Here is a 22,459-nt window from a genome sequence, read left to right on the forward strand (position 1 = left end):
TCACACATATTTGGCCTGCAACTTTCTGTGCGACAAATTCAGACAGGAAAAATCAGTATAAATCCTTAGAAAATTATCCCCCAGTGTCTCCATCTGCTGGCGGTATTGAATAAGCATTGCTGCACTGATGGGGTATGCATTAGACGAAAAAAAAGAAGAAAAAGAAGAATAATACGCCCAGAAAAGAGGCGAAAAGGAGAAAAACGTAAAAAAACTTGAAAAAAAAGTAAGAGGAAGAGAAGGGAAAAAAAGGTGGAAATGGGTTTAAAAGTGATTTCGGCGGAGAAATATATATATATATATATATATATATATATATATATATATATACGCGCACACACACACATATATATAAACGTATTCTCCGTTGAGATATTGCAGCCGCTGCTGTGTCCAGGCCCAGGAGCCTTAGCACTGTGCTGTGATGTCACTCAATACCACTGACATCACTAGGTGTAAACAACATCTCTCCTTTGCTGTGTATGTGACTATGGAGCTGTTTGGTGATGTCGTCTATTATGGCCTTCATAGAAGCAACAGGAGATTGTTGCATCCATCTAGAACCCTCAGAACTACAGTGCTATGATGTCACTCACTTCCACAGGCCTTGCAGAGTGTAAACAACAACAACCCAGCTTTGTTGTGTATGTAACCATAGGGATTTGTGATGTCACCTAGAACCTTCACAGCAGCGACAGCTTTATGAGGAGCATCAGCACTGCTCTGCCTGAGCAGAACCATCACCGCCATAGGTTGTCAAATAACCCGGGTTTAACCCACACAGGTAAGTCCAATGGGGTGCAGGCATGTCCTCTATGCTTACAGCTTCCCGTGGGTGTTGGTTTGATACCGTTTGGGGACAGCCAAGGAGGCATCTGCAGGCAACAAAGGTAGGTGTGTGCTTGTGTGTGTGTTTCCTATGCAGATCCTAAGCCCAGTGTCACATGCAAGTAGGAGGAGTAAGAAGGGTTCCTGGCAAATCCGGGTTATGGATTGCATTTAAAAAGGCCCCGTGGGAGTGCAATGGGCCCCTGTCTTGCTGCTTAGCAATAATGGTATGGGTTTAGGTTCTGCTGTGTGTACTGGTGGTTGACTGCCCCCCAGCCCAGAGTGTGCATGGAAAATTGTCTGGCAGCCTCCCTGACAGCAAGCAGTGATAGTGCCCATGAAGGGCACCTTGTTGGGCCCGCCCCTTTCACGGTTATCGCTTCTCGGCCTTTTGGCTAAGATCAAGTGTAGTATCTGTTCTTATCAGTTTAATATCTGATACGTCCCCTATCTGGGGACCATATATTAAATGGATTTTTGAGAACGGGGGCCGATTTCGAAGCTTGCTTCCGTCGCCCTATGCATTGACCCGATATGGCAGTATCTTCGGGTACAGTGCACCACCCCCTTACAGGGTTAAAAAGAAAGATTCCTACTTTCATTGCTACCTGCTTGCTGGCTAGCCAGCTAGCCAGCCCTGTGGGCCTTGCTGCTGCTGCAGCCAAAAAACAAAAGGTGGTGCTGCTGCTGCTTCTGCTGCTTCTGCTTCTGCTTGTGTCTGGCCGCTGTTGGAGCGTCCAGGCACAGGACTTCTGCTGCTGCTGACTAAATGGCCTCCTTAATTGGATCATTTGAGTAGCCAGCACACCTGTGCAGGTAGGGCATGACATGATAGGCAGCTGCCTTGATAGCGGGTGGGTGCTGAATGTTCCTAATTGACAAAATAAGATTAATGCTTATGAAGAAATATAAAATCTCATCCCTTCCCCAATATCGCGCCACACCCCTACCCCTTAATTCCCTGGTTGAACTTGATGGACATATGTCTTTTTTCGACCGTACTAACTATGTAACTATGTAACATAACATGGGGGGGGGGGGGGGGGTCTCCTGGCTGTTCACACAGGTGTGTCATTGCTGTACATTGACCATGCATTGCTTCTGTGGTATTGCAAAGGCAAAGACAAATGCTTCCAGCCATCCATTGCACTAATGGATTGGTCATCAGCTGGCTGTCTATGTCCCGCATCAATATAGACCAAAGTACAGAGGGTTAGGCTATGCTATTGTGCACCTACCTGATGCATCAGAAGGTGCGAGGCCCTTGCTAAATTCTGTGCACAGACTTTGAGATCTATACTTTAGACTGTATCTAAACCTGCTCCAACATGGACTGACATTCTGGCCTACTTTCAGCCGATGCGACTTGTCTGTCGCTGAACAGTCGCTTTTTATGTATTCAGCACCTATGTATAATGTTGTAAAAATGCTCTAGAAGCTAAAGTCGCAGAAATGTCACACATATTTGGCCTGCAACTTTCTGTGCGACAAATTCAGACAGGAAAAATCAGTATAAATCCTTAGAAAATTATCCCCCAGTGTCTCCATCTGCTGGCGGTATTGAATAAGCATTGCTGCACTGATGGGGTATGCATTAGACGAAAAAAAAGAAGAAAAAGAAGAATAATACGCCCAGAAAAGAGGCGAAAAGGAGAAAAACGTAAAAAAACGTGAAAAAAAAGTAAGAGGAAGAGAAGGGAAAAAAAGGTGGAAATGGGTTTAAAAGTGATTTCGGCGGAGAAATATATATATATATATATATATATATATATATATATATATATACGCGCACACACACACATATATATAAACGTATTCTCCGTTGAGATATTGCAGCCGCTGCTGTGTCCAGGCCCAGGAGCCTTAGCACTGTGCTGTGATGTCACTCAATACCACTGACATCACTAGGTGTAAACAACATCTCTCCTTTGCTGTGTATGTGACTATGGAGCTGTTTGGTGATGTCGTCTATTATGGCCTTCATAGAAGCAACAGGAGATTGTTGCATCCATCTAGAACCCTCAGAACTACAGTGCTATGATGTCACTCACTTCCACAGGCCTTGCAGAGTGTAAACAACAACAACCCAGCTTTGTTGTGTATGTAACCATAGGGATTTGTGATGTCACCTAGAACCTTCACAGCAGCGACAGCTTTATGAGGAGCATCAGCACTGCTCTGCCTGAGCAGAACCATCACCGCCATAGGTTGTCAAATAACCCGGGTTTAACCCACACAGGTAAGTCCAATGGGGTGCAGGCATGTCCTCTATGCTTACAGCTTCCCGTGGGTGTTGGTTTGATACCGTTTGGGGACAGCCAAGGAGGCATCTGCAGGCAACAAAGGTAGGTGTGTGCTTGTGTGTGTGTTTCCTATGCAGATCCTAAGCCCAGTGTCACATGCAAGTAGGAGGAGTAAGAAGGGTTCCTGGCAAATCCGGGTTATGGATTGCATTTAAAAAGGCCCCGTGGGAGTGCAATGGGCCCCTGTCTTGCTGCTTAGCAATAATGGTATGGGTTTAGGTTCTGCTGTGTGTACTGGTGGTTGACTGCCCCCCAGCCCAGAGTGTGCATGGAAAATTGTCTGGCAGCCTCCCTGACAGCAAGCAGTGATAGTGCCCATGAAGGGCACCTTGTTGGGCCCGCCCCTTTCACGGTTATCGCTTCTCGGCCTTTTGGCTAAGATCAAGTGTAGTATCTGTTCTTATCAGTTTAATATCTGATACGTCCCCTATCTGGGGACCATATATTAAATGGATTTTTGAGAACGGGGGCCGATTTCGAAGCTTGCTTCCGTCGCCCTATGCATTGACCCGATATGGCAGTATCTTCGGGTACAGTGCACCACCCCCTTACAGGGTTAAAAAGAAAGATTCCTACTTTCATTGCTACCTGCTTGCTGGCTAGCCAGCTAGCCAGCCCTGTGGGCCTTGCTGCTGCTGCAGCCAAAAAACAAAAGGTGGTGCTGCTGCTGCTTCTGCTGCTTCTGCTTCTGCTTGTGTCTGGCCGCTGTTGGAGCGTCCAGGCACAGGACTTCTGCTGCTGCTGACTAAATGGCCTCCTTAATTGGATCATTTGAGTAGCCAGCACACCTGTGCAGGTAGGGCATGACATGATAGGCAGCTGCCTTGATAGCGGGTGGGTGCTGAATGTTCCTAATTGACAAAATAAGATTAATGCTTATGAAGAAATATAAAATCTCATCCCTTCCCCAATATCGCGCCACACCCCTACCCCTTAATTCCCTGGTTGAACTTGATGGACATATGTCTTTTTTCGACCGTACTAACTATGTAACTATGTAACATAACATGGGGGGGGGGGGGGTCTCCTGGCTGTCCACACAGGTGTGTCATTGCTGTACATTGACCATGCATTGCTTCTGTGGTATTGCAAAGGCAAAGACAAATGCTTCCAGCCATCCATTGCACTAATGGATTGGTCATCAGCTGGCTGTCTATGTCCCGCATCAATATAGACCAAAGTACAGAGGGTTAGGCTATGCTATTGTGCACCTACCTGATGCATCAGAAGGTGCGAGGCCCTTGCTAAATTCTGTGCACAGACTTTGAGATCTATACTTTAGACTGTATCTAAACCTGCTCCAACATGGACTGACATTCTGGCCTACTTTCAGCCGATGCGACTTGTCTGTCGCTGAACAGTCGCTTTTTATGTATTCAGCACCTATGTATAATGTTGTAAAAATGCTCTAGAAGCTAAAGTCGCAGAAATGTCACACATATTTGGCCTGCAACTTTCTGTGCGACAAATTCAGACAGGAAAAATCAGTATAAATCCTTAGAAAATTATCCCCCAGTGTCTCCATCTGCTGGCGGTATTGAATAAGCATTGCTGCACTGATGGGGTATGCATTAGACGAAAAAAAAGAAGAAAAAGAAGAATAATACGCCCAGAAAAGAGGCGAAAAGGAGAAAAACGTAAAAAAAACGTGAAAAAAAAGTAAGAGGAAGAGAAGGGAAAAAAAGGTGGAAATGGGTTTAAAAGTGATTTCGGCGGAGAAATATATATATATATATATATATATATATATATATATATATACGCGCACACACACACATATATATAAACGTATTCTCCGTTGAGATATTGCAGCCGCTGCTGTGTCCAGGCCCAGGAGCCTTAGCACTGTGCTGTGATGTCACTCAATACCACTGACATCACTAGGTGTAAACAACATCTCTCCTTTGCTGTGTATGTGACTATGGAGCTGTTTGGTGATGTCGTCTATTATGGCCTTCATAGAAGCAACAGGAGATTGTTGCATCCATCTAGAACCCTCAGAACTACAGTGCTATGATGTCACTCACTTCCACAGGCCTTGCAGAGTGTAAACAACAACAACCCAGCTTTGTTGTGTATGTAACCATAGGGATTTGTGATGTCACCTAGAACCTTCACAGCAGCGACAGCTTTATGAGGAGCATCAGCACTGCTCTGCCTGAGCAGAACCATCACCGCCATAGGTTGTCAAATAACCCGGGTTTAACCCACACAGGTAAGTCCAATGGGGTGCAGGCATGTCCTCTATGCTTACAGCTTCCCGTGGGTGTTGGTTTGATACCGTTTGGGGACAGCCAAGGAGGCATCTGCAGGCAACAAAGGTAGGTGTGTGCTTGTGTGTGTGTTTCCTATGCAGATCCTAAGCCCAGTGTCACATGCAAGTAGGAGGAGTAAGAAGGGTTCCTGGCAAATCCGGGTTATGGATTGCATTTAAAAAGGCCCCGTGGGAGTGCAATGGGCCCCTGTCTTGCTGCTTAGCAATAATGGTATGGGTTTAGGTTCTGCTGTGTGTACTGGTGGTTGACTGCCCCCCAGCCCAGAGTGTGCATGGAAAATTGTCTGGCAGCCTCCCTGACAGCAAGCAGTGATAGTGCCCATGAAGGGCACCTTGTTGGGCCCGCCCCTTTCACGGTTATCGCTTCTCTGCCTTTTGGCTAAGATCAAGTGTAGTATCTGTTCTTATCAGTTTAATATCTGATACGTCCCCTATCTGGGGACCATATATTAAATGGATTTTTGAGAACGGGGGCCGATTTCGAAGCTTGCTTCCGTCGCCCTATGCATTGACCCGATATGGCAGTATCTTCGGGTACAGTGCACCACCCCCTTACAGGGTTAAAAAGAAAGATTCCTACTTTCATTGCTACCTGCTTGCTGGCTAGCCAGCTAGCCAGCCCTGTGGGCCTTGCTGCTGCTGCAGCCAAAAAACAAAAGGTGGTGCTGCTGCTGCTTCTGCTGCTTCTGCTTCTGCTTGTGTCTGGCCGCTGTTGGAGCGTCCAGGCACAGGACTTCTGCTGCTGCTGACTAAATGGCCTCCTTAATTGGATCATTTGAGTAGCCAGCACACCTGTGCAGGTAGGGCATGACATGATAGGCAGCTGCCTTGATAGCGGGTGGGTGCTGAATGTTCCTAATTGACAAAATAAGATTAATGCTTATGAAGAAATATAAAATCTCATCCCTTCCCCAATATCGCGCCACACCCCTACCCCTTAATTCCCTGGTTGAACTTGATGGACATATGTCTTTTTTCGACCGTACTAACTATGTAACTATGTAACATAACATGGGGGGGGGGGGGTCTCCTGGCTGTTCACACAGGTGTGTCATTGCTGTACATTGACCATGCATTGCTTCTGTGGTATTGCAAAGGCAAAGACAAATGCTTCCAGCCATCCATTGCACTAATGGATTGGTCATCAGCTGGCTGTCTATGTCCCGCATCAATATAGACCAAAGTACAGAGGGTTAGGCTATGCTATTGTGCACCTACCTGATGCATCAGAAGGTGCGAGGCCCTTGCTAAATTCTGTGCACAGACTTTGAGATCTATACTTCAGACTGTATCTAAACCTGCTCCAACATGGACTGACATTCTGGCCTACTTTCAGCCGATGCGACTTGTCTGTCGCTGAACAGTCGCTTTTTATGTATTCAGCACCTATGTATAATGTTGTAAAAATGCTCTAGAAGCTAAAGTCGCAGAAATGTCACACATATTTGGCCTGCAACTTTCTGTGCGACAAATTCAGACAGGAAAAATCAGTATAAATCCTTAGAAAATTATCCCCCAGTGTCTCCATCTGCTGGCGGTATTGAATAAGCATTGCTGCACTGATGGGGTATGCATTAGACGAAAAAAAAGAAGAAAAAGAAGAATAATACGCCCAGAAAAGAGGCGAAAAGGAGAAAAACGTAAAAAAAAACGTGAAAAAAAAGTAAGAGGAAGAGAAGGGAAAAAAAGGTGGAAATGGGTTTAAAAGTGATTTCGGCGGAGAAATATATATATATATATATATATATATATATATATATATATATATATACGCGCACACACACACATATATATAAACGTATTCTCCGTTGAGATATTGCAGCCGCTGCTGTGTCCAGGCCCAGGAGCCTTAGCACTGTGCTGTGATGTCACTCAATACCACTGACATCACTAGGTGTAAACAACATCTCTCCTTTGCTGTGTATGTGACTATGGAGCTGTTTGGTGATGTCGTCTATTATGGCCTTCATAGAAGCAACAGGAGATTGTTGCATCCATCTAGAACCCTCAGAACTACAGTGCTATGATGTCACTCACTTCCACAGGCCTTGCAGAGTGTAAACAACAACAACCCAGCTTTGTTGTGTATGTAACCATAGGGATTTGTGATGTCACCTAGAACCTTCACAGCAGCGACAGATTTATGAGGAGCATCAGCACTGCTCTGCCTGAGCAGAACCATCACCGCCATAGGTTGTCAAATAACCCGGGTTTAACCCACACAGGTAAGTCCAATGGGGTGCAGGCATGTCCTCTATGCTTACAGCTTCCCGTGGGTGTTGGTTTGATACCGTTTGGGGACAGCCAAGGAGGCATCTGCAGGCAACAAAGGTAGGTGTGTGCTTGTGTGTGTGTTTCCTATGCAGATCCTAAGCCCAGTGTCACATGCAAGTAGGAGGAGTAAGAAGGGTTCCTGGCAAATCCGGGTTATGGATTGCATTTAAAAAGGCCCCGTGGGAGTGCAATGGGCCCCTGTCTTGCTGCTTAGCAATAATGGTATGGGTTTAGGTTCTGCTGTGTGTACTGGTGGTTGACTGCCCCCCAGCCCAGAGTGTGCATGGAAAATTGTCTGGCAGCCTCCCTGACAGCAAGCAGTGATAGTGCCCATGAAGGGCACCTTGTTGGGCCCGCCCCTTTCACGGTTATCGCTTCTCGGCCTTTTGGCTAAGATCAAGTGTAGTATCTGTTCTTATCAGTTTAATATCTGATACGTCCCCTATCTGGGGACCATATATTAAATGGATTTTTGAGAACGGGGGCCGATTTCGAAGCTTGCTTCCGTCGCCCTATGCATTGACCCGATATGGCAGTATCTTCGGGTACAGTGCACCACCCCCTTACAGGGTTAAAAAGAAAGATTCCTACTTTCATTGCTACCTGCTTGCTGGCTAGCCAGCTAGCCAGCCCTGTGGGCCTTGCTGCTGCTGCAGCCAAAAAACAAAAGGTGGTGCTGCTGCTGCTTCTGCTGCTTCTGCTTCTGCTTGTGTCTGGCCGCTGTTGGAGCGTCCAGGCACAGGACTTCTGCTGCTGCTGACTAAATGGCCTCCTTAATTGGATCATTTGAGTAGCCAGCACACCTGTGCAGGTAGGGCATGACATGATAGGCAGCTGCCTTGATAGCGGGTGGGTGCTGAATGTTCCTAATTGACAAAATAAGATTAATGCTTATGAAGAAATATAAAATCTCATCCCTTCCCCAATATCGCGCCACACCCCTACCCCTTAATTCCCTGGTTGAACTTGATGGACATATGTCTTTTTTCGACTGTACTAACTATGTAACTATGTAACATAACATGGGGGGGGGGGGGGGGGGTCACCTGGCTGTTCACACAGGTGTGTCATTGCTGTACATTGACCATGCATTGCTTCTGTGGTATTGCAAAGGCAAAGACAAATGCTTCCAGCCATCCATTGCACTAATGGATTGGTCATCAGCTGGCTGTCTATGTCCCGCATCAATATAGACCAAAGTACAGAGGGTTAGGCTATGCTATTGTGCACCTACCTGATGCATCAGAAGGTGCGAGGCCCTTGCTAAATTCTGTGCACAGACTTTGAGATCTATACTTTAGACTGTATCTAAACCTGCTCCAACATGGACTGACATTCTGGCCTACTTTCAGCCGATGCGACTTGTCTGTCGCTGAACAGTCGCTTTTTATGTATTCAGCACCTATGTATAATGTTGTAAAAATGCTCTAGAAGCTAAAGTCGCAGAAATGTCACACATATTTGGCCTGCAACTTTCTGTGCGACAAATTCAGACAGGAAAAATCAGTATAAATCCTTAGAAAATTATCCCCCAGTGTCTCCATCTGCTGGCGGTATTGAATAAGCATTGCTGCACTGATGGGGTATGCATTAGACGAAAAAAAAGAAGAAAAAGAAGAATAATACGCCCAGAAAAGAGGCGAAAAGGAGAAAAACGTAAAAAAACGTGAAAAAAAAGTAAGAGGAAGAGAAGGGAAAAAAAGGTGGAAATGGGTTTAAAAGTGATTTCGGCGGAGAAATATATATATATATATATATATATATATATATATATATATATATACGCGCACACACACACATATATATAAACGTATTCTCCGTTGAGATATTGCAGCCGCTGCTGTGTCCAGGCCCAGGAGCCTTAGCACTGTGCTGTGATGTCACTCAATACCACTGACATCACTAGGTGTAAACAACATCTCTCCTTTGCTGTGTATGTGACTATGGAGCTGTTTGGTGATGTCGTCTATTATGGCCTTCATAGAAGCAACAGGAGATTGTTGCATCCATCTAGAACCCTCAGAACTACAGTGCTATGATGTCACTCACTTCCACAGGCCTTGCAGAGTGTAAACAACAACAACCCAGCTTTGTTGTGTATGTAACCATAGGGATTTGTGATGTCACCTAGAACCTTCACAGCAGCGACAGCTTTATGAGGAGCATCAGCACTGCTCTGCCTGAGCAGAACCATCACCGCCATAGGTTGTCAAATAACCCGGGTTTAACCCACACAGGTAAGTCCAATGGGGTGCAGGCATGTCCTCTATGCTTACAGCTTCCCGTGGGTGTTGGTTTGATACCGTTTGGGGACAGCCAAGGAGGCATCTGCAGGCAACAAAGGTAGGTGTGTGCTTGTGTGTGTGTTTCCTATGCAGATCCTAAGCCCAGTGTCACATGCAAGTAGGAGGAGTAAGAAGGGTTCCTGGCAAATCCGGGTTATGGATTGCATTTAAAAAGGCCCCGTGGGAGTGCAATGGGCCCCTGTCTTGCTGCTTAGCAATAATGGTATGGGTTTAGGTTCTGCTGTGTGTACTGGTGGTTGACTGCCCCCCAGCCCAGAGTGTGCATGGAAAATTGTCTGGCAGCCTCCCTGACAGCAAGCAGTGATAGTGCCCATGAAGGGCACCTTGTTGGGCCCGCCCCTTTCACGGTTATCGCTTCTCGGCCTTTTGGCTAAGATCAAGTGTAGTATCTGTTCTTATCAGTTTAATATCTGATACGTCCCCTATCTGGGGACCATATATTAAATGGATTTTTGAGAACGGGGGCCGATTTCGAAGCTTGCTTCCGTCGCCCTATGCATTGACCCGATATGGCAGTATCTTCGGGTACAGTGCACCACCCCCTTACAGGGTTAAAAAGAAAGATTCCTACTTTCATTGCTACCTGCTTGCTGGCTAGCCAGCTAGCCAGCCCTGTGGGCCTTGCTGCTGCTGCAGCCAAAAAACAAAAGGTGGTGCTGCTGCTGCTTCTGCTGCTTCTGCTTCTGCTTGTGTCTGGCCGCTGTTGGAGCGTCCAGGCACAGGACTTCTGCTGCTGCTGACTAAATGGCCTCCTTAATTGGATCATTTGAGTAGCCAGCACACCTGTGCAGGTAGGGCATGACATGATAGGCAGCTGCCTTGATAGCGGGTGGGTGCTGAATGTTCCTAATTGACAAAATAAGATTAATGCTTATGAAGAAATATAAAATCTCATCCCTTCCCCAATATCGCGCCACACCCCTACCCCTTAATTCCCTGGTTGAACTTGATGGACATATGTCTTTTTTCGACCGTACTAACTATGTAACTATGTAACATAACATGGGGGGGGGGGGGGTCTCCTGGCTGTTCACACAGGTGTGTCATTGCTGTACATTGACCATGCATTGCTTCTGTGGTATTGCAAAGGCAAAGACAAATGCTTCCAGCCATCCATTGCACTAATGGATTGGTCATCAGCTGGCTGTCTATGTCCCGCATCAATATAGACCAAAGTACAGAGGGTTAGGCTATGCTATTGTGCACCTACCTGATGCATCAGAAGGTGCGAGGCCCTTGCTAAATTCTGTGCACAGACCTTGAGATCTATACTTTAGACTGTATCTAAACCTGCTCCAACATGGACTGACATTCTGGCCTACTTTCAGCCGATGCGACTTGTCTGTCGCTGAACAGTCGCTTTTTATGTATTCAGCACCTATGTATAATGTTGTAAAAATGCTCTAGAAGCTAAAGTCGCAGAAATGTCACACATATTTGGCCTGCAACTTTCTGTGCGACAAATTCAGACAGGAAAAATCAGTATAAATCCTTAGAAAATTATCCCCCAGTGTCTCCATCTGCTGGCGGTATTGAATAAGCATTGCTGCACTGATGGGGTATGCATTAGACGAAAAAAAAGAAGAAAAAGAAGAATAATACGCCCAGAAAAGAGGCGAAAAGGAGAAAAACGTAAAAAAAACGTGAAAAAAAAGTAAGAGGAAGAGAAGGGAAAAAAAGGTGGAAATGGGTTTAAAAGTGATTTCGGCGGAGAAATATATATATATATATATATATATATATATATATATATATATACGCGCACACACACACATATATATAAACGTATTCTCCGTTGAGATATTGCAGCCGCTGCTGTGTCCAGGCCCAGGAGCCTTAGCACTGTGCTGTGATGTCACTCAATACCACTGACATCACTAGGTGTAAACAACATCTCTCCTTTGCTGTGTATGTGACTATGGAGCTGTTTGGTGATGTCGTCTATTATGGCCTTCATAGAAGCAACAGGAGATTGTTGCATCCATCTAGAACCCTCAGAACTACAGTGCTATGATGTCACTCACTTCCACAGGCCTTGCAGAGTGTAAACAACAACAACCCAGCTTTGTTGTGTATGTAACCATAGGGATTTGTGATGTCACCTAGAACCTTCACAGCAGCGACAGCTTTATGAGGAGCATCAGCACTGCTCTGCCTGAGCAGAACCATCACCGCCATAGGTTGTCAAATAACCCGGGTTTAACCCACACAGGTAAGTCCAATGGGGTGCAGGCATGTCCTCTATGCTTACAGCTTCCCGTGGGTGTTGGTTTGATACCGTTTGGGGACAGCCAAGGAGGCATCTGCAGGCAACAAAGGTAGGTGTGTGCTTGTGTGTGTGTTTCCTATGCAGATCCTAAGCCCAGTGTCACATGCAAGTAGGAGGAGTAAGAAGGGTTCCTGGCAAATCCGGGTTATGGATTGCATTTAAAAAGGCCCCGTGGGAGTGCAATGGGCCCCTGTCTTGCTGCTTAGCAATAATGGTATGGGTTTAGGTTCTGCTGTGTGTACTGGTGGTTGACTGCCCCCCAGCCCAGAGTGTGCATGGAAAATTGTCTGGCAGCCTCCCTGACAGCAAGCAGTGATAGTGCCCATGAAGGGCACCTTGTTGGGCCCGCCCCTTTCACGGTTATCGCTTCTCGGCCTTTTGGCTAAGATCAAGTGTAGTATCTGTTCTTATCAGTTTAATATCTGATACGTCCCCTATCTGGGGACCATATATTAAATGGATTTTTGAGAACGGGGGCCGATTTCGAAGCTTGCTTCCGTCGCCCTATGCATTGACCCGATATGGCAGTATCTTCGGGTACAGTGCACCACCCCCTTACAGGGTTAAAAAGAAAGATTCCTACTTTCATTGCTACCTGCTTGCTGGCTAGCCAGCTAGCCAGCCCTGTGGGCCTTGCTGCTGCTGCAGCCAAAAAACAAAAGGTGGTGCTGCTGCTGCTTCTGCTGCTTCTGCTTCTGCTTGTGTCTGGCCGCTGTTGGAGCGTCCAGGCACAGGACTTCTGCTGCTGCTGACTAAATGGCCTCCTTAATTGGATCATTTGAGTAGCCAGCACACCTGTGCAGGTAGGGCATGACATGATAGGCAGCTGCCTTGATAGCGGGTGGGTGCTGAATGTTCCTAATTGACAAAATAAGATTAATGCTTATGAAGAAATATAAAATCTCATCCCTTCCCCAATATCGCGCCACACCCCTACCCCTTAATTCCCTGGTTGAACTTGATGGACATATGTCTTTTTTCGACCGTACTAACTATGTAACTATGTAACATAACATGGGGGGGGGGGGTCTCCTGGCTGTTCACACAGGTGTGTCATTGCTGTACATTGACCATGCATTGCTTCTGTGGTATTGCAAAGGCAAAGACAAATGCTTCCAGCCATCCATTGCACTAATGGATTGGTCATCAGCTGGCTGTCTATGTCCCGCATCAATATAGACCAAAGTACAGAGGGTTAGGCTATGCTATTGTGCACCTACCTGATGCATCAGAAGGTGCGAGGCCCTTGCTAAATTCTGTGCACAGACTTTGAGATCTATACTTTAGACTGTATCTAAACCTGCTCCAACATGGACTGACATTCTGGCCTACTTTCAGCCGATGCGACTTGTCTGTCGCTGAACAGTCGCTTTTTATGTATTCAGCACCTATGTATAATGTTGTAAAAATGCTCTAGAAGCTAAAGTCGCAGAAATGTCACACATATTTGGCCTGCAACTTTCTGTGCGACAAATTCAGACAGGAAAAATCAGTATAAATCCTTAGAAAATTATCCCCCAGTGTCTCCATCTGCTGGCGGTATTGAATAAGCATTGCTGCACTGATGGGGTATGCATTAGACGAAAAAAAAGAAGAAAAAGAAGAATAATACGCCCAGAAAAGAGGCGAAAAGGAGAAAAACGTAAAAAAACGTGAAAAAAAAGTAAGAGGAAGAGAAGGGAAAAAAAGGTGGAAATGGGTTTAAAAGTGATTTCGGCGGAGAAATATATATATATATATATATATATATATATATATACGCGCACACACACACATATATATAAACGTATTCTCCGTTGAGATATTGCAGCCGCTGCTGTGTCCAGGCCCAGGAGCCTTAGCACTGTGCTGTGATGTCACTCAATACCACTGACATCACTAGGTGTAAACAACATCTCTCCTTTGCTGTGTATGTGACTATGGAGCTGTTTGGTGATGTCGTCTATTATGGCCTTCATAGAAGCAACAGGAGATTGTTGCATCCATCTAGAACCCTCAGAACTACAGTGCTATGATGTCACTCACTTCCACAGGCCTTGCAGAGTGTAAACAACAACAACCCAGCTTTGTTGTGTATGTAACCATAGGGATTTGTGATGTCACCTAGAACCTTCACAGCAGCGACAGCTTTATGAGGAGCATCAGCACTGCTCTGCCTGAGCAGAACCATCACCGCCATAGGTTGTCAAATAACCCGGGTTTAACCCACACAGGTAAGTCCAATGGGGTGCAGGCATGTCCTCTATGCTTACAGCTTCCCGTGGGTGTTGGTTTGATACCGTTTGGGGACAGCCAAGGAGGCATCTGCAGGCAACAAAGGTAGGTGTGTGCTTGTGTGTGTGTTTCCTATGCAGATCCTAAGCCCAGTGTCACATGCAAGTAGGAGGAGTAAGAAGGGTTCCTGGCAAATCCGGGTTATGGATTGCATTTAAAAAGGCCCCGTGGGAGTGCAATGGGCCCCTGTCTTGCTGCTTAGCAATAATGGTATGGGTTTAGGTTCTGCTGTGTGTACTGGTGGTTGACTGCCCCCCAGCCCAGAGTGTGCATGGAAAATTGTCTGGCAGCCTCCCTGACAGCAAGCAGTGATAGTGCCCATGAAGGGCACCTTGTTGGGCCCGCCCCTTTCACGGTTATCGCTTCTCGGCCTTTTGGCTAAGATCAAGTGTAGTATCTGTTCTTATCAGTTTAATATCTGATACGTCCCCTATCTGGGGACCATATATTAAATGGATTTTTGAGAACGGGGGCCGATTTCGAAGCTTGCTTCCGTCGCCCTATGCATTGACCCGATATGGCAGTATCTTCGGGTACAGTGCACCACCCCCTTACAGGGTTAAAAAGAAAGATTCCTACTTTCATTGCTACCTGCTTGCTGGCTAGCCAGCTAGCCAGCCCTGTGGGCCTTGCTGCTGCTGCAGCCAAAAAACAAAAGGTGGTGCTGCTGCTGCTTCTGCTGCTTCTGCTTCTGCTTGTGTCTGGCCGCTGTTGGAGCGTCCAGGCACAGGACTTCTGCTGCTGCTGACTAAATGGCCTCCTTAATTGGATCATTTGAGTAGCCAGCACACCTGTGCAGGTAGGGCATGACATGATAGGCAGCTGCCTTGATAGCGGGTGGGTGCTGAATGTTCCTAATTGACAAAATAAGATTAATGCTTATGAAGAAATATAAAATCTCATCCCTTCCCCAATATCGCGCCACACCCCTACCCCTTAATTCCCTGGTTGAACTTGATGGACATATGTCTTTTTTCGACCGTACTAACTATGTAACTATGTAACATAACATGGGGGGGGGGGGGGGGGTCTCCTGGCTGTTCACACAGGTGTGTCATTGCTGTACATTGACCATGCATTGCTTCTGTGGTATTGCAAAGGCAAAGACAAATGCTTCCAGCCATCCATTGCACTAATGGATTGGTCATCAGCTGGCTGTCTATGTCCCGCATCAATATAGACCAAAGTACAGAGGGTTAGGCTATGCTATTGTGCACCTACCTGATGCATCAGAAGGTGCGAGGCCCTTGCTAAATTCTGTGCACAGACTTTGAGATCTATACTTTAGACTGTATCTAAACCTGCTCCAACATGGACTGACATTCTGGCCTACTTTCAGCCGATGCGACTTGTCTGTCGCTGAACAGTCGCTTTTTATGTATTCAGCACCTATGTATAATGTTGTAAAAATGCTCTAGAAGCTAAAGTCGCAGAAATGTCACACATATTTGGCCTGCAACTTTCTGTGCGACAAATTCAGACAGGAAAAATCAGTATAAATCCTTAGAAAATTATCCCCCAGTGTCTCCATCTGCTGGCGGTATTGAATAAGCATTGCTGCACTGATGGGGTATGCATTAGACGAAAAAAAAGAAGAAAAAGAAGAATAATACGCCCAGAAAAGAGGCGAAAAGGAGAAAAACGTAAAAAAACTTGAAAAAAAAGTAAGAGGAAGAGAAGGGAAAAAAAGGTGGAAATGGGTTTAAAAGTGATTTCGGCGGAGAAATATATATATATATATATATATATATATATATATATATATATATATATATATATATATACGCGCACACACACACATATATATAAACGTATTCTCCGTTGAGATATTGCAGCCGCTGCTGTGTCCAGGCCCAGGAGCCTTAGCACTGTGCTGTGATGTCACTCAATACCACTGACATCACTAGGTGTAAACAACATCTCTCCTTTGCTGTGTATGTGACTATGGAGCTGTTTGGTGATGTCGTCTATTATGGCCTTCATAGAAGCAACAGGAGATTGTTGCATCCATCTAGAACCCTCAGAACTACAGTGCTATGATGTCACTCACTTCCACAGGCCTTGCAGAGTGTAAACAACAACAACCCAGCTTTGTTGTGTATGTAACCATAGGGATTTGTGATGTCACCTAGAACCTTCACAGCAGCGACAGCTTTATGAGGAGCATCAGCACTGCTCTGCCTGAGCAGAACCATCACCGCCATAGGTTGTCAAATAACCCGGGTTTAACCCACACAGGTAAGTCCAATGGGGTGCAGGCATGTCCTCTATGCTTACAGCTTCCCGTGGGTGTTGGTTTGATACCGTTTGGGGACAGCCAAGGAGGCATCTGCAGGCAACAAAGGTAGGTGTGTGCTTGTGTGTGTGTTTCCTATGCAGATCCTAAGCCCAGTGTCACATGCAAGTAGGAGGAGTAAGAAGGGTTCCTGGCAAATCCGGGTTATGGATTGCATTTAAAAAGGCCCCGTGGGAGTGCAATGGGCCCCTGTCTTGCTGCTTAGCAATAATGGTATGGGTTTAGGTTCTGCTGTGTGTACTGGTGGTTGACTGCCCCCCAGCCCAGAGTGTGCATGGAAAATTGTCTGGCAGCCTCCCTGACAGCAAGCAGTGATAGTGCCCATGAAGGGCACCTTGTTGGGCCCGCCCCTTTCACGGTTATCGCTTCTCGGCCTTTTGGCTAAGATCAAGTGTAGTATCTGTTCTTATCAGTTTAATATCTGATACGTCCCCTATCTGGGGACCATATATTAAATGGATTTTTGAGAACGGGGGCCGATTTCGAAGCTTGCTTCCGTCGCCCTATGCATTGACCCGATATGGCAGTATCTTCGGGTACAGTGCACCACCCCCTTACAGGGTTAAAAAGAAAGATTCCTACTTTCATTGCTACCTGCTTGCTGGCTAGCCAGCTAGCCAGCCCTGTGGGCCTTGCTGCTGCTGCAGCCAAAAAACAAAAGGTGGTGCTGCTGCTGCTTCTGCTGCTTCTGCTTCTGCTTGTGTCTGGCCGCTGTTGGAGCGTCCAGGCACAGGACTTCTGCTGCTGCTGACTAAATGGCCTCCTTAATTGGATCATTTGAGTAGCCAGCACACCTGTGCAGGTAGGGCATGACATGATAGGCAGCTGCCTTGATAGCGGGTGGGTGCTGAATGTTCCTAATTGACAAAATAAGATTAATGCTTATGAAGAAATATAAAATCTCATCCCTTCCCCAATATCGCGCCACACCCCTACCCCTTAATTCCCTGGTTGAACTTGATGGACATATGTCTTTTTTCGACCGTACTAACTATGTAACTATGTAACATAACATGGGGGGGGGGGGGTCTCCTGGCTGTTCACACAGGTGTGTCATTGCTGTACATTGACCATGCATTGCTTCTGTGGTATTGCAAAGGCAAAGACAAATGCTTCCAGCCATCCATTGCACTAATGGATTGGTCATCAGCTGGCTGTCTATGTCCCGCATCAATATAGACCAAAGTACAGAGGGTTAGGCTATGCTATTGTGCACCTACCTGATGCATCAGAAGGTGCGAGGCCCTTGCTAAATTCTGTGCACAGACTTTGAGATCTATACTTTAGACTGTATCTAAACCTGCTCCAACATGGACTGACATTCTGGCCTACTTTCAGCCGATGCGACTTGTCTGTCGCTGAACAGTCGCTTTTTATGTATTCAGCACCTATGTATAATGTTGTAAAAATGCTCTAGAAGCTAAAGTCGCAGAAATGTCACACATATTTGGCCTGCAACTTTCTGTGCGACAAATTCAGACAGGAAAAATCAGTATAAATCCTTAGAAAATTATCCCCCAGTGTCTCCATCTGCTGGCGGTATTGAATAAGCATTGCTGCACTGATGGGGTATGCATTAGACGAAAAAAAAGAAGAAAAAGAAGAATAATACGCCCAGAAAAGAGGCGAAAAGGAGAAAAACGTAAAAAAACGTGAAAAAAAAGTAAGAGGAAGAGAAGGGAAAAAAAGGTGGAAATGGGTTTAAAAGTGATTTCGGCGGAGAAATATATATATATATATATATATATATATATATATATATATATACGCGCACACACACACATATATATAAACGTATTCTCCGTTGAGATATTGCAGCCGCTGCTGTGTCCAGGCCCAGGAGCCTTAGCACTGTGCTGTGATGTCACTCAATACCACTGACATCACTAGGTGTAAACAACATCTCTCCTTTGCTGTGTATGTGACTATGGAGCTGTTTGGTGATGTCGTCTATTATGGCCTTCATAGAAGCAACAGGAGATTGTTGCATCCATCTAGAACCCTCAGAACTACAGTGCTATGATGTCACTCACTTCCACAGGCCTTGCAGAGTGTAAACAACAACAACCCAGCTTTGTTGTGTATGTAACCATAGGGATTTGTGATGTCACCTAGAACCTTCACAGCAGCGACAGCTTTATGAGGAGCATCAGCACTGCTCTGCCTGAGCAGAACCATCACCGCCATAGGTTGTCAAATAACCCGGGTTTAACCCACACAGGTAAGTCCAATGGGGTGCAGGCATGTCCTCTATGCTTACAGCTTCCCGTGGGTGTTGGTTTGATACCGTTTGGGGACAGCCAAGGAGGCATCTGCAGGCAACAAAGGTAGGTGTGTGCTTGTGTGTGTGTTTCCTATGCAGATCCTAAGCCCAGTGTCACATGCAAGTAGGAGGAATAAGAAGGGTTCCTGGCAAATCCGGGTTATGGATTGCATTTAAAAAGGCCCCGTGGGAGTGCAATGGGCCCCTGTCTTGCTGCTTAGCAATAATGGTATGGGTTTAGGTTCTGCTGTGTGTACTGGTGGTTGACTGCCCCCCAGCCCAGAGTGTGCATGGAAAATTGTCTGGCAGCCTCCCTGACAGCAAGCAGTGATAGTGCCCATGAAGGGCACCTTGTTGGGCCCGCCCCTTTCACGGTTATCGCTTCTCGGCCTTTTGGCTAAGATCAAGTGTAGTATCTGTTCTTATCAGTTTAATATCTGATACGTCCCCTATCTGGGGACCATATATTAAATGGATTTTTGAGAACGGGGGCCGATTTCGAAGCTTGCTTCCGTCGCCCTATGCATTGACCCGATATGGCAGTATCTTCGGGTACAGTGCACCACCCCCTTACAGGGTTAAAAAGAAAGATTCCTACTTTCATTGCTACCTGCTTGCTGGCTAGCCAGCTAGCCAGCCCTGTGGGCCTTGCTGCTGCTGCAGCCAAAAAACAAAAGGTGGTGCTGCTGCTGCTTCTGCTGCTTCTGCTTCTGCTTGTGTCTGGCCGCTGTTGGAGCGTCCAGGCACAGGACTTCTGCTGCTGCTGACTAAATGGCCTCCTTAATTGGATCATTTGAGTAGCCAGCACACCTGTGCAGGTAGGGCATGACATGATAGGCAGCTGCCTTGATAGCGGGTGGGTGCTGAATGTTCCTAATTGACAAAATAAGATTAATGCTTATGAAGAAATATAAAATCTCATCCCTTCCCCAATATCGCGCCACACCCCTACCCCTTAATTCCCTGGTTGAACTTGATGGACATATGTCTTTTTTCGACCGTACTAACTATGTAACTATGTAACATAACATGGGGGGGGGGGGGGGGTCTCCTGGCTGTTCACACAGGTGTGTCATTGCTGTACATTGACCATGCATTGCTTCTGTGGTATTGCAAAGGCAAAGACAAATGCTTCCAGCCATCCATTGCACTAATGGATTGGTCATCAGCTGGCTGTCTATGTCCCGCATCAATATAGACCAAAGTACAGAGGGTTAGGCTATGCTATTGTGCACCTACCTGATGCATCAGAAGGTGCGAGGCCCTTGCTAAATTCTGTGCACAGACTTTGAGATCTATACTTTAGACTGTATCTAAACCTGCTCCAACATGGACTGACATTCTGGCCTACTTTCAGCCGATGCGACTTGTCTGTCGCTGAACAGTCGCTTTTTATGTATTCAGCACCTATGTATAATGTTGTAAAAATGCTCTAGAAGCTAAAGTCGCAGAAATGTCACACATATTTGGCCTGCAACTTTCTGTGCGACAAATTCAGACAGGAAAAATCAGTATAAATCCTTAGAAAATTATCCCCCAGTGTCTCCATCTGCTGGCGGTATTGAATAAGCATTGCTGCACTGATGGGGTATGCATTAGACGAAAAAAAAGAAGAAAAAGAAGAATAATACGCCCAGAAAAGAGGCGAAAAGGAGAAAAACGTAAAAAAACGTGAAAAAAAAGTAAGAGGAAGAGAAGGGAAAAAAAGGTGGAAATGGGTTTAAAAGTGATTTCGGCGGAGAAATATATATATATATATATATATATATATATATATATATATATATATATATATATATACGCGCACACACACACATATATATAAACGTATTCTCCGTTGAGATATTGCAGCCGCTGCTGTGTCCAGGCCCAGGAGCCTTAGCACTGTGCTGTGATGTCACTCAATACCACTGACATCACTAGGTGTAAACAACATCTCTCCTTTGCTGTGTATGTGACTATGGAGCTGTTTGGTGATGTCGTCTATTATGGCCTTCATAGAAGCAACAGGAGATTGTTGCATCCATCTAGAACCCTCAGAACTACAGTGCTATGATGTCACTCACTTCCACAGGCCTTGCAGAGTGTAAACAACAACAACCCAGCTTTGTTGTGTATGTAACCATAGGGATTTGTGATGTCACCTAGAACCTTCACAGCAGCGACAGCTTTATGAGGAGCATCAGCACTGCTCTGCCTGAGCAGAACCATCACCGCCATAGGTTGTCAAATAACCCGGGTTTAACCCACACAGGTAAGTCCAATGGGGTGCAGGCATGTCCTCTATGCTTACAGCTTCCCGTGGGTGTTGGTTTGATACCGTTTGGGGACAGCCAAGGAGGCATCTGCAGGCAACAAAGGTAGGTGTGTGCTTGTGTGTGTGTTTCCTATGCAGATCCTAAGCCCAGTGTCACATGCAAGTAGGAGGAGTAAGAAGGGTTCCTGGCAAATCCGGGTTATGGATTGCATTTAAAAAGGCCCCGTGGGAGTGCAATGGGCCCCTGTCTTGCTGCTTAGCAATAATGGTATGGGTTTAGGTTCTGCTGTGTGTACTGGTGGTTGACTGCCCCCCAGCCCAGAGTGTGCATGGAAAATTGTCTGGCAGCCTCCCTGACAGCAAGCAGTGATAGTGCCCATGAAGGGCACCTTGTTGGGCCCGCCCCTTTCACGGTTATCGCTTCTCGGCCTTTTGGCTAAGATCAAGTGTAGTATCTGTTCTTATCAGTTTAATATCTGATACGTCCCCTATCTGGGGACCATATATTAAATGGATTTTTGAGAACGGGGGCCGATTTCGAAGCTTGCTTCCGTCGCCCTATGCATTGACCCGATATGGCAGTATCTTCGGGTACAGTGCACCACCCCCTTACAGGGTTAAAAAGAAAGATTCCTACTTTCATTGCTACCTGCTTGCTGGCTAGCCAGCTAGCCAGCCCTGTGGGCCTTGCTGCTGCTGCAGCCAAAAAACAAAAGGTGGTGCTGCTGCTGCTTCTGCTGCTTCTGCTTCTGCTTGTGTCTGGCCGCTGTTGGAGCGTCCAGGCACAGGACTTCTGCTGCTGCTGACTAAATGGCCTCCTTAATTGGATCATTTGAGTAGCCAGCACACCTGTGCAGGTAGGGCATGACATGATAGGCAGCTGCCTTGATAGCGGGTGGGTGCTGAATGTTCCTAATTGACAAAATAAGATTAATGCTTATGAAGAAATATAAAATCTCATCCCTTCCCCAATATCGCGCCACACCCCTACCCCTTAATTCCCTGGTTGAACTTGATGGACATATGTCTTTTTTCGACCGTACTAACTATGTAACTATGTAACATAACATGGGGGGGGGGGGTCTCCTGGCTGTTCACACAGGTGTGTCATTGC

At 46.1% G+C, this 22,459-nt stretch overlaps 10 non-coding genes across 10 annotated transcripts; all 10 read left to right on the forward strand.

The window, feature by feature from the left end:
• Positions 1-1,203: 1,203 nt before the first annotated feature.
• On the forward strand, positions 1,204-1,394 carry LOC130339247 (U2 spliceosomal RNA). Its single transcript, XR_008879653.1, has one exon. It is a non-coding gene; the product is annotated as a U2 spliceosomal RNA (small nuclear RNA).
• Positions 1,395-3,486: 2,092 nt separating this feature from the next.
• Positions 3,487-3,677, forward strand: LOC130339248 (U2 spliceosomal RNA). The gene has a single exon (XR_008879654.1). It is a non-coding gene; the product is annotated as a U2 spliceosomal RNA (small nuclear RNA).
• A 2,088-nt stretch (positions 3,678-5,765) lies between these two features.
• LOC130339266 (U2 spliceosomal RNA) lies at positions 5,766-5,956 on the forward strand. Its single transcript, XR_008879670.1, has one exon. It is a non-coding gene; the product is annotated as a U2 spliceosomal RNA (small nuclear RNA).
• Positions 5,957-8,050: 2,094 nt separating this feature from the next.
• Positions 8,051-8,241, forward strand: LOC130339249 (U2 spliceosomal RNA). Its single transcript, XR_008879655.1, has one exon. It is a non-coding gene; the product is annotated as a U2 spliceosomal RNA (small nuclear RNA).
• Positions 8,242-10,336: 2,095 nt separating this feature from the next.
• Positions 10,337-10,527, forward strand: LOC130339250 (U2 spliceosomal RNA). Its single transcript, XR_008879656.1, has one exon. It is a non-coding gene; the product is annotated as a U2 spliceosomal RNA (small nuclear RNA).
• A 2,090-nt stretch (positions 10,528-12,617) lies between these two features.
• Positions 12,618-12,808, forward strand: LOC130339251 (U2 spliceosomal RNA). The gene has a single exon (XR_008879657.1). It is a non-coding gene; the product is annotated as a U2 spliceosomal RNA (small nuclear RNA).
• A 2,079-nt stretch (positions 12,809-14,887) lies between these two features.
• LOC130339252 (U2 spliceosomal RNA) lies at positions 14,888-15,078 on the forward strand. Its single transcript, XR_008879658.1, has one exon. It is a non-coding gene; the product is annotated as a U2 spliceosomal RNA (small nuclear RNA).
• Positions 15,079-17,186: 2,108 nt separating this feature from the next.
• Positions 17,187-17,377, forward strand: LOC130339254 (U2 spliceosomal RNA). The gene has a single exon (XR_008879659.1). It is a non-coding gene; the product is annotated as a U2 spliceosomal RNA (small nuclear RNA).
• A 2,088-nt stretch (positions 17,378-19,465) lies between these two features.
• Positions 19,466-19,656, forward strand: LOC130339255 (U2 spliceosomal RNA). Its single transcript, XR_008879660.1, has one exon. It is a non-coding gene; the product is annotated as a U2 spliceosomal RNA (small nuclear RNA).
• Positions 19,657-21,761: 2,105 nt separating this feature from the next.
• On the forward strand, positions 21,762-21,952 carry LOC130339256 (U2 spliceosomal RNA). The gene has a single exon (XR_008879661.1). It is a non-coding gene; the product is annotated as a U2 spliceosomal RNA (small nuclear RNA).
• The last annotated feature ends 507 nt before the right edge of the window (positions 21,953-22,459 follow it).

The sequence above is a fragment of the Hyla sarda genome, unplaced genomic scaffold, assembly GCF_029499605.1.
Source record: "Hyla sarda isolate aHylSar1 unplaced genomic scaffold, aHylSar1.hap1 scaffold_540, whole genome shotgun sequence".
Taxonomy (NCBI): Eukaryota; Metazoa; Chordata; class Amphibia; order Anura; family Hylidae; genus Hyla; species Hyla sarda.